This window comes from Schistocerca serialis, chromosome 5 (genome assembly GCF_023864345.2).
Source record: "Schistocerca serialis cubense isolate TAMUIC-IGC-003099 chromosome 5, iqSchSeri2.2, whole genome shotgun sequence".
Classification (NCBI taxonomy): domain Eukaryota; kingdom Metazoa; phylum Arthropoda; class Insecta; order Orthoptera; family Acrididae; genus Schistocerca; species Schistocerca serialis.
Window position 1 is genome coordinate 453,611,830 of NC_064642.1, and position 18,657 is coordinate 453,630,486.

The following is an 18,657-nucleotide window of genomic DNA, read 5'->3' on the forward strand; positions in this document are numbered from 1 at the left end:
GTATTTCCAGACTCATCGTTTCGTATTGGTTCTTGACACTTATTAAGTAGATTTTCACAATATTATTGGTGTCCATATTCAAGAATCTACCCGTTCAGGTTTCTCAGCATATCCATGACACTTTCCTTTGAGTTAAGTACACCTATCACCATTCATGTTGTGCTTTGTGTGTGTTCAGTATCATCTGTTAGACCCTATATGGCATGCGTCTCATACATTTGAGCAATATTCTAGGAAGGGTCAAATGAATGTTAAGCTCCTGTGTCATCCATGAGTGTCTGGATTTCAGCTTGTGCCACTGACTGCCTTTACATCCAGAGAGGGAGAGACATACAGACTGAACATAGTTAAACCTAAATTACTGTACGCATGAAAAAAGTACACAACTTAAGAAAATATATAAGTGGTCAGCATGTTGCCATATTTCACTGAGAAAGTGTACTATACAACCTCTGACAATAAAGTTCGGCGAATAGTTGTGTAACATTAACGTGGATGAACTATGAAGTACAGTTACCTTACTGTCCTCTGAAATAGTCACCTCCCATAACTATGCACTGCTGAGCTCTGTGATACATGTCCTGGAAACTTTGCATGAAGTCTTCCTTTGGGATGGTTTTCAAAAGCCGCATCACATTTTGTTGGATGTCAGGAATATTGACATATCTCTTTCCTTTCAAAGTGAGTTTTAGTGAAGGGAATAGGAAGATTTCTGGAGGATTGAGATATGGTGAGTATGGTGGATGTCGAAGTTGCACCACCCCCTTTTTTGCCAGGAACTGTTTGATGATATTGACTGTGTGTGAGCAAGTGGTGTTGTGAATAAAAAGCGAGGAACTTGTTGTGCATACTGCATAGATGTTGTGTGAAATGGGTCAAAATTTCAATGTACCATGCAGCGTTCAGCATCGTTCCCTCAGGTAGAAATTCTTTGCGGTTAATGCCTCGAATATCGAAAAAGATGATGAGCATCGTTTTGATGTGTGATTTTTCGTCTCTGATCTTTTTCCAACGAGGTGATGGAGAATGGCATTCCATGCTTTGCTGTTTCGTTTCAGGGTCGTACTGGAGACACCAGGTTTCATCCTCAGTGACAATACAGTTTAATAAATTGGGTGTTGCATCCACCATTTCTACAAAATCCTGTGAAGCCCCTAAATGTGCCTGCTTCTGATTGTCAGTCACGTGATGTGGCATAAGATGACAACACGTTTCCCTCTTCTCTAACTTTTGGGTAAAGATTTGTTGCACGGATTCATGGTTCATCTGCTATCATGTGCACAGTTAATCGACAATTGTTCATAAATAATTTCCTCACATTCTCAATGTTTTCGTCACTGACAGAAGTTGCTGCTCTGCTGCTGTGGGGATTGTTGGAAACACTTTCCCGGCCTCCTCGAAAACGGGCGAACCACTTGTACATACACTTTATGAATAGTGCTTGATCCTCATAAACACATACCAGCATTGCATGTGTTTCTTTCGGTGTCTTGCCAAGCTTTAAACAAAACTTCAGATTGATCCTTGTCCTGTTCTCAGTTTAGAACCAATGACCTAAAAAGCTATTTGTCCAACAGGTCTAACACTGAACACACGATGCTCAACTGAACTACGATGGGGGCAGGTTGTCAACACCGGCCGCTATACAGGTGCAGCATTGTGAGTCGTCAGTGTTGCCCAATCGACTGTTCCGACTTAATTCATTGTGCTTTATTGTCAGAGGTTGTATTATAAAACTGACTCGTTCAGCATCGTAACAAGAGGCCACAATTGTGATCCACGGAGTGTTCAAATAAATAACTCTGGGACATAAATATTACTCAACCATCAACAAGTACTGTAAATTGAAGCAAAGAAGACACTTAAAGCAATACAGTCCTCGCAAATGCTTGTAGTTAACATAGCAACCATTTTGAGGATGACTGCTAGCACATAGAGGGCATGAAATGCTGTTGGCACAAACTCTTGCAGTGGTAAATGTATCACTATCACTAAACAAACCTGTAGCTGTGTGGAACACAGAACAGTTTATACTTAGATAATCGTGTCACCTAGGCAACTGAAGAAATTATTCTCACACTATTCAGTCTGATCTGAGATACATGGTCTCCGGCCATCCTGATTTAGGTTTCCCGTGATTTCCCTAAATCGCTTCAGGCAAATGCCGGGATGGTTCCTTTGAAAGGACACGGCCGATTTCCTTCCCCATCCTTCCCTCACCCGAGCTTGCGCTCCGTCTCTAATGACCTCGTTGTCGACGGGACGTTAAACACTAATATCCTCCTCCTCCTCCTGAGATACATGACACTTTCCCAAATCATGGAAGGACGCAATCTAAATACGACTATGGAAGAAGAGAAAATACGGATATGCTCAAGCAGTTATCATACTGCTGAAATGTGTATCATTAGAGGGTTTACATTATTTTGTGAAAGGAAAAGGGACTGTATCTGTTGGCAAGAACAAGTAAATAAAGATCCCGCAGTAGCTGCAAACTACAAAAATTTCTCAAAATCGCTAAGAATAGTTACTTAAAAATCAAGGAGTGGGCACATTATGTCAGAAATAAATAATTCTGACAACAGACTAAAGTCTATATGGATGAAGACAGAACACCACACCACAGAACAGGATAACATCACTATTGATTTAAATGTATTATGTTGCTACCCAGTCTCTGAGCAAAAGTAATTAGCAAAAGTAATAAGAAGTAGTGAGAAGGCTGCTGTGAAGTATGGCATTAGCAGCCGCAGGAAGGCAGCCACAGTAATGGATCAGAATAACATCCATACAAGGAGACTGCAAGACGAGGCTAGCTGCACTCGGCAGAAAAGTGCGCTGCACGGCGTTAATGACCGTAGCGGTTGAGTCAATGTCACCACACCGGGGCAAGTTTCTTGTTATGGGCAATGTGACTAGGTGCCAAGTTTCACTCAAACAAATGTATGCCAGAGGCATATAAATAAGTCTAAATTTTGAGGAAGAGTACAATCCTTATAACTGAGGTGCAGCAACACCACTACAACGCCAGGGCTACACCAGAAGTAAGACGATTGGGTATTGCCAGCAGCAGCCATGGATTCGATACTGGGCTATGCCAGCTGCCATCAGCGCTAAGTTCTTCATAGGACTTGGTGCCAAAGGGATTTGGTGCTTCAGCATGAGCCGCCATCCAATTCCTGCCAGAGTACAGTGAGTTGAGTCCTCCTCACAGCTGTCTCCATGCACCACTGCAGTGATGCATAAGGAACCAGGGGGCCACAACGGTTCCATGCCTCCGAGGGAAGTAGGATGCCACTGACATCAACGATCGTGGCCTCCAGACGCTGCTAAGCTACAAAGGGCCCACCATCAGCACCGCAGGGCGCCTGCTCACCATCCACGGTGGAAGTCACTACTCGTATATCAGGGCTGGCCAGGGACAATGGAGGGAAGCATGTTTGCCTTCCTGACCTATGACACATACTTCTTTCTTTTTTTTTTCCTTTCTTTCTTTTAGCACCACTTCTCAAATGCTTCGATTCTCTTCTGTTCCAGTTTTCTCAATGTCCATGTTTCACTACCAAACAATGCTGTACGCTGCCATACGTACATTCTCAGAAATTTCTTCCTCAAATTAATGTCTATGTTTGATACTAGAAGATTTCTCTTGGCCAGGAATGCCCTTTTTGCCATTGCTAGTCTGCTTTTGATGTCGTCCTTGCTCCATCTGGCATTGGTAATTTTACCGTCTAGGTAGCAGAATTCCTCAACTTCATCTACTTCTTGGCCATCAATCCTGATGTTAAGTTTTTTGCTGTTCTCATTTCTACTACTTCTCATTACTTCCATCTTTCTTCAATTTACTCTCAATCCACATTCTGTACTCATTAGGTTGGTCATTTCATTCATCAGATCGTGTAATTCTTCTTCATTTTCACTAAGCATAACAATGTCATCAGCAAATCGTATCACTGATATCGTTTCACCTTGAATTTTAATTCCATTCCTGGACCTTTCTTTTATTTCCACCGTTGCTTCTTTGATGTACAGATTGAACAGTAGTGGCGAAAGACTACATCCCTGTCTTACACCCTTATTAATCCGTGCACTTCATTTTTGGTCATCCACTCTTATTATTCCCTCTTGGCTCTTGTACATATTGCATATTACCCATCTCTCCCTACAGCTTACCCCTATTTTCCTAAGAATTTTGAATATCGTACACCATTTGAAGCTGTCATACGCATTTTCCAGATTGACAAATTCTTTGAACGTGTCTTGATTTTTCTTTAGTCTTGCTTCCATTATCAATATCAGAATTGCCTCACTCATGTATTTATCTTTTCTAAAACCAAACTGATCATCATCTAGCACATCCTCAATTTTCTTTTCCATTCTTCTGTATATTATTCTTGTCAACAACTTCAATGTATGAGCTGTTAAGCTGACTGTGTGATAATTCTCACACTTGTCAGCTCTTGCAGTCCTCAGAATTGTGTGGATTATATTTTTCCTAAAGTCAGATGGTATGTCACCAGACTCATACATTTATTTTAGAAATTCTGATGGAATGTTATTGATCCCTTCTGCCTAACTTGATCTTAAACCATCCAAAGCTCTTTTAAACTCTGGCTTAATACTGGATCCCCTATATCTTCTAAATCAACTCCTGTTTCATCTTCTATCACATCGGACAGATCTTCCCCCTCGTAGAGGGTATCCACTCTCATCTCTGCATTTAACTGTGGAATTCCCATTGCACTCTTAATGTTGCCACCCTAGCTTTTAAGCCACTGGTTGTTTTGACTTTCCTGTATGCCGAGTCTGTACTTCTGACAATTTTGTTTCAATTTTTCACATTGTACTTCTAACAAATATTTCTCTTTCAGTTTTTCACATTTTCCATGCAGCCATTTTGTCTTAGCTTCCTTGCACTTTCTATTTATTTCATTCCTCAGCGACTTGTATATCTGTATTCCTAAGTTTCCTGGAATATTTTTGTACTTCCTCCTTTTATCGGTCAAGTGAAATATTTCGCCTGTTACCCATAGTTTCTTTGCAGTTACTTTCTTTGTACCTATGTTTTTCTTTCCAACTAATGTGATGGCCCTTTTTAGAGATGTCCATTCCTCTTCAACTTTGTTGCCTATTGAGCTATTCCTTATTGCTGTATCTATAGACTTAGAGAACTTTAAGAGTATCTTATCTTTCCTTAGTACTTCCGTATCCCACTTCTTGGCATATTGATTCTTCCTGACTAATGTCTTAAACTTCAGCCTACTCTTCATCACTACTATATTGTGATCTGAGTCTATATCTGCTCCTGGGTATGCCTTACAATCCAGTATCTGATTTCAGAATCTCTGTCTGACCATGATATAATCTAACTAAAATCTTTCTGTGTCATCTGTCCTTTTCCAAGTATACCTCCTCCTCTTGTGATTCTTGAAAGAGTATTCACTATTACTAGCTGAAATTTATTACAGAACTCATTTAGTCTTTCTCCTCTCTCATTCCTTGTCCCAAGCTCATATTCTCCTGTAACCTTTTCTTCTCCTCCTTTCCCTACAACTACATTCCAGTCCCCCATAACTATTAGATTTTCATCTCCCTTTACATACTATATTAATCTTTCAATATCGTCATGTACTTTTTCTCTCTCTTCATCTTCGGCTTGTGACGTCGGCATGTATACCTCAATTGTTGTTGTCAGTGTTGGTCTGCTGTTGATTCTGATAAGAACAACCCTATCACTGAACTGTTCACGGTAACACAGTCTCTGCCCTATCTTCCTATTCATAACGAATCCTTCTCTCATTATACCATTTTCTGCTGCTGTTGATACTACCCTATACTCATCTGACCATAAATCCTTGTCTTCTTTCCATTTCACTTCTTTGACGCCTACTATATCTAGATTGAGCCTTTGCATTTCCCTTTTCGGATTCTCTAGCTTCACTAATACATTCAAGCTTCTGACATTCCCCAACCTGACTCGTAGAACGTTATCCTTTTGTTGATTATTCAATCTTTTTCTCATGGTTGTCCACCGCTTGGCAGTCCCCTCCCAGAGATCTGAATGAGGGACTATTCCAGAATCTTTTGCCAATGGAGAGATCATTTTTCAATTACATGCCACATGTCCAGTGGATACACATTACGTACCTCTAATGCAGTGGTTTCCATTGCCTTCTGCATTCTCAAGCCAATGATCATCATTGATTCTTCTGCCTTTTGGGGCAGTTTCCCACCCCTAGGAGAAGAGAGTGCCCTGTACATCTGCCCACTCCTCCACCCTCTTTGATAAGGCTGTGACGGTGACTTCATATGCCAGAAGTCTTCTGCCGCCAATGCTGATTATTAACCAAAATTTAAGCAGTGGTGGGTTTCAAAACCAGGACCAAAGACATTTTGATTACTAATCAGAGATACTATCCCTAGACCATGGGTGCATATCACACATCATGTGTGCAACCTCACGCACCATGTATTGAAGTTAAATGAAGTCATTCTTTACTGTCAACAGTGTGTCCACTGGGCCCTCCAACCCATCACCATCACCATGCACCTCTCTGAATGCAACTGCACACTCCAGAGTGGTGTCCAAGTGCTCATCACCACTGGGCACTCGTCAGGTGTGCTGACGTCCCCATAATCAGCAGCAGAGGATGTGGCACCTCCAACAGCCTGACATCTACACCACAGCCAACAGTATTGTCATTCAGGAAGAGCAAGACTATTTTCTTCTTTTGTGGCGACAATCATGGGGTCAAATATTAAAAGGCATGATGATAGTTGGGTTACTTTTGTAAAACCAGAGGAATCAGCTGACTAATCATGGTTTAAGGGGAACTCTAGAGATGAATGGTTAGTACCTGTGCATTGTACACAGTGCAATTTGCTGGGCATTCTGCCCCTTGCCACGGGTCTGTAGCAGTTGTTTGCTTTACCTGTTATTGTTTTGGCCACATGGCTAGATAGTGTAGAGTCCAGGTGGCTCATGATTAGACAAAAGAAGTAGGTAAGGTAGCTGTTCTTCCTGGGTTATTCGTGGATTATAATTAATGTGTTGTTTTGGTGTATTAATTCTGACTCATGAAGAGAAGTAACAGTGAGGCACTGGAAAAATCAGAGACACAAGGTGTCACCAGTGAGGAGGCTATACAGTCATTGGTGAATCAGGTAGCTCAGGCCGGTGAAATGGTTTCAGACAATAAACTAGTGGTGGAAAATGAGGAAATGGAGGTGTTAAGGTCACAGGGTCTAGGAGTGTACCCAGCTATTGCTAACCTTGTTTCTACCATTTCTAGTTGGTCACCTGAGAATGTGTTATGTTTAACAGGAGAAGCAAAGTCATGTGTATGTCGTGTGTATGGTGCAATGCAGAGACATTTGATCAACTCAGGCCAGGATTAGAGCTAAAGTGTAGGAAACAGAACAGTGCATGGTTTTTCCATGGGCAGTTGAGTGTGATTTCCAAAAGATATAATAAAGCAGTTGACAATTTTGTGGATAGGATTAGGAAGTTGAATGTACATACTTATGAGATAATGCAGAGTGTAGAGGTGAATAAAGTATTGTCACAGGAAGCTGAGCATCATGGGCTTAGGCTTTTCTGAGAGGTCTGGCACCAGAGATATTTAGGGGGAAGCATCTAAAGATCTTCATGCAGCAATTAGATTAACACTAGGGTATGAGGAAATTGATGTGTCAAGGGATCGAAGAAGTGTATTTGTATCAAATGTAAAATGTTTTAATTGTGGGCATGTGGGCCAAGTGCAGAGGCAATGCTACTAGCCACAGAGAGGTAACAGGTATGACATGGTCTCCCAGTGATTTAATGCAAACAGCGGTAGGGTTAGTACGAATCACAACAGCGATATAGGGGTAAAGGGAGAGGTGGTTGGTGGGGGGGGGTAAGAAATACCCATTAAACTCTGCAGGGAACCGCAGAGCCTCCATAAGGAGTTCCCAAAAAAAATAAATGCATTAAAAAGAATGCAGAGGCAAAATGTGCTATGGTGGGTGTTGTAGGTGGTAGAGAATATAAAGTTTTGTTGTTCAGAGAGGCGCATTTTTCAGTGGCCCCATGAGAGTTAGTGCACTGGAGGATTGGAGCCCATCATGTTACAAGTTGCATGGAGTAGGGGATAATAATATATTGCCATTGGGGCTGGTACTGCTGAAGTTTTCATTGGAGTCAAGCAAGTCTAGACAACTTGTGCAAGTAGTGTGTGCAAAGGTTATAGCATGATCCCAGGGTTAGACCTTCTGTATCAACACCATGTCACAACTGACCTTCGGCGGCATATAGTGCAGCTTAGTGGGAACACATTCTGGCTACAGAAAGCTGTTGATCTGTTGTGAGGAGCAATCCAGCTAGACTGTGAGCAATGACATTAAGTCTTAATTTGCATGATTTTATGTTGAGTGGCACCGGAAAGTCGCTATAGTTGAATGTGAGGCCTGTCTTACCAAGTTATATGTTTTGTGTAGTTGAACTACTGGAGGATAATGAGGTATTGGATGCAGCTTGCAATTGGGCAAAACATACTGTTTTATACGTACAAAAGAAGGGCAGAGGTGAGGTAGTACCCATCAATGTGGATAATCTTGGCACCAAGGAGATGAAGTTGTTGAAGGGAACATTGTTGGCTACATCGGAGATTCCAGATGAGAAAGATTGCCACACAGGGAGTGTAGGCTATAAGAAGGCACAGGATGCAGCTAGGACTGCATTTCATGAGAATTTGAAGCATGTAAAGGGGATTCCCCCCCTCCCCCCACAAGGGCCTTTGACTGCTACACCAGCAACACAACACAGGGCTCCGACAGGGAACAAAGAACCAGTGTATCGAAGACTGTACAGAATACCATGATCACTGCAAACTAGTTTTAGAGGAATTTATAAATCAACAAGTGGTTGATGGGATAATAGAAGAAATTAGTAATCCCTGTTGTTGTTGTTGTTGTTGTTGTTGGGACTGAGACAAACCTTCAGTTTGAGAAAGAAACCAAAAAACATAATTCTAGCTTATTACATCAGCATAAACAGCTATTGGTTAAGAATTTTCAACAGTCAGCAGATATTTCAACTCTACCCAATTTTACCCCCCCATGAACCATGGACCTTGCCGTTGGTGGGGAGGCTTGCGTGCCTCAGCGATACAGATAGCCGTACCGTAGGTGCAACCAAAACGGAGGGGTATCTGTTGAGAGGCCAGACAAACGTGTGGTTCCTGAAGAGGGGCAGCAGCCTTTTCAGTAGTTGCAAGGGCAACAGTCTGGATGATTGACTGATCTGGCCTTGTAACAATAACCAAAACGGCCTTGCTGTGCTGGTACTGCGAACGGCTGAAAGCAAGGGGAAACTACAGCCGTAATTTTTCCCGAGGGCATGCAGCTTTACTGTATGATTACATGATGATGGCGTCCTCTTGGGTAAAATATTCCGGAGGTAAAATAGTCCCCCATTCGGATCTCCGGGCGGGGACTACTCAAGAGGATGTCGTTATAAGGAGAAAGAAAACTGGCGTTCTACGGATCGGAGCGTGGAATGTCAGATCCCTTAATCGGGCAGGTAGGTTAGAAAATTTAAAAAGGGAAATGGATAGGTTGAAGTTAGATATAGTGGGAATTAGTGAAGTTCGGTGGCAGGAGGAACAAGACTTCTGGTCAGGTGACTACAGGGTTATAAACACAAAATCAAATAGGGGTAATGCAGGAGTAGGTTTAATAATGAATAGGAAAATAGGAATGCGGGTAAGCTACTACAAACAGCATAGTGAACGCATTATTGTGGCCAAGATAGATACGAAGCCCACGCCTACTACAGTAGTACAAGTTTATATGCCAACTAGCTCTGCAGATGACGAAGAAATTGAAGAAATGTATGATGAAATAAAAGAAATTATTCAGATTGTGAAGGGAGACGAAAATTTAATAGTCATGGGTGACTGGAATTCGAGTGTAGGAAAAGGGAGAGAAGGAAACATAGTAGGTGAATATGGATTGGGGGACAGAAATGAAAGAGGAAGCCGCCTGGTCGAATTTTGCACAGAGCACAACATAATCATAACTAACACTTGGTTTAAGAATCATGAAAGAAGGTTGTATACATGGAAGAACCCTGGAGATACTAAAAGGTATCAGATAGATTATATAATGGTAAGACAGAGATTTAGGAACCAGGTTTTAAATTGTAAGACATTTCCAGGGGCAGATGTGGACTCTGACCACAATCTATTGGTTATGACCTGTAGATTAAAACTGAAGAAACTGCAAAAAGGTGGGAATTTAAGGAGATGGGACCTGGATAAACTAAAAGAACCAGAGGTTGTACAGAGATTCAGGGAGAGCATAAGGGAGCAATTGACAGGAATGGGGGAAATAAATACAGTAGAAGAAGAATGGGTAGCTTTGAGGGATGAAGTAGTGAAGGCAGCAGAGGATCAAGTAGGTAAAAAGACGAGGGCTAGTAGAAATCCTTGGGTAACAGAAGAAATATTGAATTTAATTGATGAAAGGAGAAAATATAAAAATGCAGTAAGTGAAACAGGCAAAAAGGAATACAAACGCCTCAAAAATGAGATCGACAGGAAATGCAAAATGGCTAAGCAGGGATGGCTAGAGGACAAATGTAAGGATGTAGAGGCCTATCTCACTAGGGGCAAGATAGATACCGCCTACAGGAAAATTAAAGAGACCTTTGGAGATAAAAGAACGACTTGTGTGAATATCAAGAGCTCAGATGGAAACCCAGTTCTAAGCAAAGAAGGGAAAGCAGAAAGGTGGAAGGAGTATATAGAGGGTCTATACAAGGGCGATGTACTTGAGGACAATATTATGGAAATGGAAGAGGATGTAGATGAAGATGAAATGGGAGATATGATACTGCATGAAGAGTTTGACAGAGCACTGAAAGACCTGAGTCGAAACAAGGCCCCCGGAGTAGACAATATTCCATTGGAACTACTGACGGCCGTGGGAGAGCCAGTCCTGACAAAACTCTACCATCTGGTGAACAAGATGTATGAAACAGGCGAAATACCCTCAGACTTCAAGAAGAATATAATAATTCCAATCCCAAAGAAAGCAGGTGTTGACAGATGTGAAAATTACCGAACTATCAGCTTAATAAGTCACAGCTGCAAAATACTAACACGAATTCTTTACAGACGAATGGAAAAACTAGTAGAAGCCAACCTCGGGGAAGATCAGTTTGGATTCCGTAGAAACACTGGAACACGTGAGGCAATACTGACCTTACGACTTATCTTAGAAGAAAGATTAAGGAAAGGCAAACCTACATTTCTAGCATTTGTAGACTTAGAGAAAGCTTTTGACAATGTTGACTGGAATACTCTCTTTCAAATTCTAAAGGTGGCAGGGGTAAAATACAGGGAGCGAAAGGCTATTTACAATTTGTACAGAAACCAGATGGCAGTTATAAGGGTCGAGGGACATGAAAGGGAAGCAGTGGTTGGGAAGGGAGTAAGACAGGGTTGTAGCCTCTCCCCGATGTTGTTCAATCTGTATATTGAGCAAGCAGTAAAGGAAACAAAAGAAAAATTCGGAGTAGGTATTAAAATTCATGGAGAAGAAATAAAAACTTTGAGGTTCGCCGATGACATTGTAATTTTGTCAGAGACAGCAAAGGACTTGGAAGAGCAGTTGAATGGAATGGACAGTGTCTTGAAAGGAGGATATAAGATGAACATCAACAAAAGCAAAACAAGGATAATGGAATGTAGTCTAATTAAGTCGGGTGATGCTGAGGGAATTAGATTAGGAAATGAGGCACTTAAAGTAGTAAAGGAGTTTTGCTATTTGGGGAGCAAAATAACTGATGATGGTCGAAGTAGAGAGGATATAAAATGTAGGATGGCAATGGCAAGGAAAGCGTTTCTGAAGAAGAGAAATTTGTTAACATCCAGTATTGATTTAAGTGTCAGGAAGTCATTTCTGAAAGTATTCGTATGGAGTGTAGCCATGTATGGAAGTGAAACATGGACGATAAATAGTTTGGACAAGAAGAGAATAGAAGCTTTCGAAATGTGGTGCTACAGAAGAATGCTGAAGATTAGATGGGTAGATCACATAACTAATGAGGAAGTATTGAATAGGATTGGGGAGAAGAGAAGTTTGTGGTACAACTTGACCAGAAGAAGGGATCGGTTGGTAGGACATGTTCTGAGGCATCAAGGGATCACCAATTTAGTATTGGAGGGCAGCGTGGAGGGTAAAAATCGTAGAGGGAGACCAAGAGATGAATACACTAAGCAGATTCAGAAGGATGTAGGTTGCAGTAGGTACTGGGAGATGAAAAAGCTTGCACAGGATAGAGTAGCATGGAGAGCTGCATCAAACCAGTCTCAGGACTGAAGACCACAACAACAACAACCCAATTTTAACTCGGGCAATGTGAAATGTCAGCTATCTTTATTGCATCAAAATTTCGAGGACTGAGAAATAAAATTAATGAATTAATTATCTGCATAGATGAATTAGAGTCTTCAAACCCAGCTGACATAATCTCCCTCTCTGAACATCATGTGACCACTGGTTGTTGTTGTTGTTGTTGTTGTGGTCTTCAGTCCCGAGACTGGTTTGATGCAGCTCTCCATGCTACTCTATCCTGTGCAAGCTTCTTCATCTCCCAGTACCTACTGCAACCTACATCCTTCTGAATCTGCTTAGTGTATTGATCTCTTGGTCTCCCTCTACGATTTTTACCCTCCACGCTGCCCTCCAATGCTAAATTTGTGATCCATTGATGCCTCAAAACATGTCCTACCAACCGATCCCTTCTTCTAGTCAAGTTGTGCCACAAACTTCTCTTCTCCCCAATCCTATTCAATACCTCCTCATTAGTTACGTGATCTACCCACCTAAACTTCAACATTCTTCTGTAGCACCACATTTCAAAAGCTTTTATTCTCTTCTTGTCTGAACTATTTATCGTCCATGTTTCACTTCCATACATGGCTACACTCCATACAAATACTTTCAAAAACGACTTCCTGACACTTAAATCTGTACTCGATGTTAACAAATTTCTCTTCTTCAAAAACACTTTCCTTGCCATTGCCAGTCTACATTTATATCCTCTCTACTTTGACCATCATCAGTTATTTTGCTCCCCAAATAGCGAAACTCCTTTACCACCTTAAGTGTCTCATTTCCTAATCTAATTCCCTCAGTGTCACCCGACTTAATTCGACTACATTCCATTATCCTTGTTTTGCTTTTGTTGATGTTCATCTTATACCCTCCTTTCAAGACACTGTCCATTCCGTTCAACTGCTCTTCCAAGTCCTTTGCTGTCTCCGACAGAATTACAATGTCATCGGTGAACCTCAAAGTTTTTATTTCTTCTACAAGGATTTTAATACCTGCTCCTATCTTTTCTTTTGTTTCCTTTATTGATTGCTCAATATACAGATTGAATAACATTGGGGAGAAGCTACAACCCTGTCTCACTCCCTTCCCAACCACTGCATCCCTTTCATACCCCTCGACTCTTATGACTGCCATCTGCTTTCTTTACAAATTGTAAATAGCCTTTCGCTCCCTGTATTTTACCCCTGCCACCTTCAGAATTTGAAAGAGAGTATTCCAATCAACATTGTCAAAAGCTTTCTCTAAGTCTACAAATGCTAGAAACGTAGGTTTGCCTTTCCTTAATCTTTCTTCTAAGATAAGTCATAAGGTCAGTATTGCCTCACGTGTTCCAACATTTCTGTGGAATCCAAACTGATCTTCCCCGAGGTCGGCTTCTATCAGTTTTTCCGTTCGTCTGTAAAGAATTCACGTTAGTATTTTGCAGCTGTGACTTATTAAACTGATAGTTCGGTAATTTTCACATCTGTCAACGCCTGCTCTCTTTGGGATTGGAATTATTATATTCTTCTTGACGTCTGAGGGTATTTCGCCTGTCTCGTACATCTTGCTTACCAAATGGTAGAGTTTTGTCAGGACTGGCTCTCCCAAGGTTGTCAGTAGTTCTAATGGAATACTGCACTGAAATACCTGAGTCGAAACAAGGCCCCCGGAGTAGTCCGGGGGCCTTGTTTCGACTCAGGTATTTCAGTGCTATGGGATGGGAATTGTAATCGTGCCCAGCAAGACTACGGATGGCTCAAAGAAGTATCACTCTTGTTGAAATTACCACCATTTGCACAGTAAAGCTGCTACAGATGCCACCCAATTCCCAACATCACAGAGACTATAAATAATGTAGGGAAATGCCAGTACGCCTTGATAGTGGACATGAAGAGTGGATACCATCAATTAGAAGCTGCGCTGGAGGATAGACCAAAAATGGAGTTTTCAGCACCTTGGTGACGCTATTAATGTAGAAGAGAGTCATTTGGTGTAAAAAATACACCAGCAATATTCCAGTATTTATTGGATGGAGTGCTGAAGGGATTAAAACCGCATCAGTGTTTGGTGTATCCTGATGACATAATTTGCTTTTCTTCAAGGTATATGCATGAGCATATGCAATGGCTGAGGGAAGTTTCAAGAGGTTACAAGCAGCTCATTTGACCGTAAGTACAGAGAAGCACACTAGAAGAAGTTAACTGTTTAGGTCATTTGATCAGTAAGGATGGTGTAAGAACTAATCCTAGATTAGTGCAAGCAGTTAAAGATTTACCGGTAAGGAACTACCAAGGAAATGCAATCTTTTCTGGGTCTCACTAATTATTACAGTAAGTTCATGTAGGATTTGTGGATAAAACATGACCACTTACATAGTAGCTGAAGGGTGTTAAGTTTGTGTGGTCATAAGAATATCAAGGAGTATTTATTGAATTAAAAAAAGTGTTAACGTTGAGTCTGGTGTTGGTGTTTCCAGACTTTCAGGAGTTCGTATTGTCATGTAATACATTGAATCATGCTCTTGGATGCGTTTGCTAATGGTCGAGAGGACTGTTTTGCTTTTGCATAAAGACAGCTTAACTCAGCAGAGAGGAATTGTTCTACAATGGAGGGGGAAGTGCTTGGCTTTTGTACAGAGTAATGTATTTCCGGTGTTGTCTAGATGGAAGGAAGTTCAGGGTAGTGACAGACCATGTTTCTCTGAAGTAGCTGCTAGGTTTGAAGTACTCATCCAGTAGACTGATGAGTTGGCCATTAAAACTCGGTGAATCTGAGTATGAAGTAAACCACAAAACTGAGAAGAAGCACATAAATGTGTACGGGCAAATCAGAAAAATAACAATAGTACAAGCACTAGGTCATAACCTTGGGGAGTGGTAAACAGCTCAGAGCACTGATCAGGAGTGTAGACAGTACAGCAAGCAACAGTGGTTTAGCGTGCATGATGGATTATTGTGTAGAGAAATGAAATTAGGACCATGTGTGTTTGTGCCACAGAGTTGAAACAAGAAGTAGTACATGAAATGTACTATCATGTCTTAGCAATCATGGGGGATGCAGGGCAATGAATCAGAGAGTGGCGGATAAGTACTGGCAGAAGAGGGGGGGGGGGGGGGGGGGATGTTGTCTGTCAGTAAATGAGAAAATGTGTGGGGTGTGCACAGCATGTGGATTGGAATCTGAAGCAGTACTTTTGCAGAGATTGCTAGATGCAATGGGAACATTTAGTTTGATTGCGGTAGACGTGCTAGGACCATTTAACCAAACCCAGCAGGTAATCATTTTGTACTGACCATAATATATCATTTTTCTTGTTACAATGAGATGGCACTGATGCTAGACCAGCAGGCAGTCACAGCCATGCAAGCATTGGTTAATGGATGAATATTGAAGTTTGGAATGATGGAGACTATAATTACAGATCAAGGGACAAACTTCATATCAGACCTGATGAAAGAGTTATGTTACTTATTAAACAGAAAAAAACTGAAAACTAGTCCACTTCATCTGCCAGCTAATGGAAGGACCGAGAAAGTTCATTGGATGACTGGAAGAATGCTTAGTTATGATGTTAATGCACACCATTTGTATTGGAACACATATTTACCTTTCATAGTGGATGCGAACATTTCTAAAGTGCACACTAGCGTTGGTTGTTGCCATTCAAGGTGGTTATGGAGAGAAGATGCTGTTGCTATATGACATGATTACAGAAAGGAGGCAGGAATGAAGACTTGTCTGAAAATTTGCAGGAACATCGAAGAAAGTGTGCAGGGAGACCCGGTGAGCAAATACTAAGGCATTGGAGAAAGCGGAAGAGGCAGTAAAGTGAGTGGGAACATTACTTCAGTATAAAATAGGCCAATGAGCAATGTTATCAAGCCCATAAATTTGAGAGGGAAAAATGAAGAAGTTAGTAACATGGTATGGGGCTTGTACCAAGTAAATGAAACCATATCACCAGAAAATGTAAAGCTGCAGCTGCCAAGAAGGTCACAATAGGGCATGTTGAGCATCTATGACCATTCAAGAGTGCACTGGAAGCAGTTTCATGAGAGGTATTAATGAAAGCAAGGAAGGAGGCAAAGAAGAAGAAGCAGAAGGATGAGCAAGAAGAGGAGGAGGTCCAAACACCTCGTGCTCAGTATCCACTGATACTAGAGGATAATTACAGTAATATGTATTGTGTTTTCTAATTTTTCAGAATTTTTTATTTGTGTGTAGTGTAGGGCATTTATGCTGTTGAAGATAAGGTTGTATGTTTGTGTTAGTAGGGTTTATCATTAGTATGTTAAGATGTGCTGCTCAGAGACAGTAGGCATTTGAAGGGAGGGGAGGTGATGTGATGTGATATTGATCAATGTCTTCAGGTTACCATAGAGCAGATTTGGAAGTGCTGAACCTCTTCACTGAGGAGTGGAGTGGTGGCGCTGCGAGATCCTCACCTGATGGAGGAGTTTTCTTTTTTCAGGCAACCAGATGTAGTGTTATCCAGTCACAGATGGTCATTAAATTTTAATGCGTGGGAATTGCAGAACAAACTTGAGACTGGAGGACCTGTTTTCAGAGGTACAACAATTAGCAGATCTGAAAACCACTGTGAGGTGCATGGTGAGGTTATTAGGGTTTCACTTATGGAGCAAAGGAAGAATGATTGTTTGAATGTTTCTATGCATGCAATAATTTTCTAATCTTATCCTCATAATCCCTATGTTAGCGATATGTAGGGGGCTGTAGTATATCCCTAGAGTCATCATTTAAAGCCAGTTCTTGGAACTTTGGTAATAGACTTTCCTGGAATACTTTACATCTGTCTTTAAGAGTCTGCCAGTTCAGTTCCTTCAGTATCTCTGTGACGCTCTCCCACATATTAAACAAACCTGTGATCATTTGTGCTGCCCTTCTCTGTATATGTTCAATATCCCCCATTAGTCCTATCTGGTAAGGGCCCCACACACTTTAACAGTATTCTGGACCTGGTTGCTCAAAAGATTTGTAAGCAACCTCTTTTGTAGACTGTTTGCACTCCTCAGTATTTTACTGTAGACTGTTTGCACTCTTCACTATTTTACCAATAAACCAAAGCCCACCATCTGCTTTACTCACAACTCAATCATTCAATTTCGTATCCCTACAAAGTATTATACCCAGGTATTTCAAACAATGGAAACTCCAAAGGCACATCAAGTTATAGACAGTTTATCATATTTTAATTTATTTATTTATTTATTTAAGAAATTTTGTTTAAGAAAATTCTGTACTAAATCCTGTACTTCTTATTTATTTTTGGTACTTTTAGTTATGATTTCCAGTGGTTTTATTTAGGATTTAGCTTCAGTCTTTTAAAAGCTAAAGAATGTAAGTCTTTGGTTTTAATTACCACAGGAGGGCTAGATATGTGTCCAGCAGCGTCGATCTCGACGATACTCCTCGTTGGAACTGCTCCACCTGAAATCTCTAAAATGTTTATTTTGCTATGAAGTTCATTCAGCACAACTAGGTGCTATGTTGTATGATGTGTCTAACTTTTTTATCAACAAAAAGTTTATTGCTTCTGAGATATTCTCTCGAAGAATATTGACCATGAAAAGATGCAGGCTCGCACCTCCGATCGATCTACGTCATGTGATATCTGAAAAATGTTTGTCAAATCTTTTATAAATTGATAAATACACACCTTGAATGCATATTATTTTCTTGAAAATGTTTATTGTGCCATCGACTAACTAAACATTCACAATGGAGCTTAATAATGTAGCACAACAATAGAAAAATCTCTCTAACATAAAACACGTCTGGTATCTGTAATCGCTTCACACTCAGTACTCAAATATACACCTTTGGTTATTTATTCCAGAGAGATGTGTCCATAGCATGGAACATCCAATTCTCACAGGCAGTTTATACTACTCTCGGCATTAATAATTCGCCGCACCTGAGTCAAAGTTTTTCACTATTTACGATCCATTACAACAAGCACAATTAAAAGACACTTATGTAAAGCTTTCAGCCACAGCCTTCATCGGCAAAAGAGAGTCTCACACACACACACACACACACACACACACACACACACACACACACACACACACCGAGCGAGGTGGCGCAGTGGTTAGACACTGGACTCGCATTCGGGAGGACGACGGTTCAATCCCTTGTCCGGCCATCCTGATTTAGGTTTTCCATGATTTCCCTAAATCAATCCAGGCAAATGCCGGGATGATTCCTCTGAAAGGGCACGGCCGACTTCCTTCCCCATCCTTCCCTAATCCGATGAGGCCAATGACCACG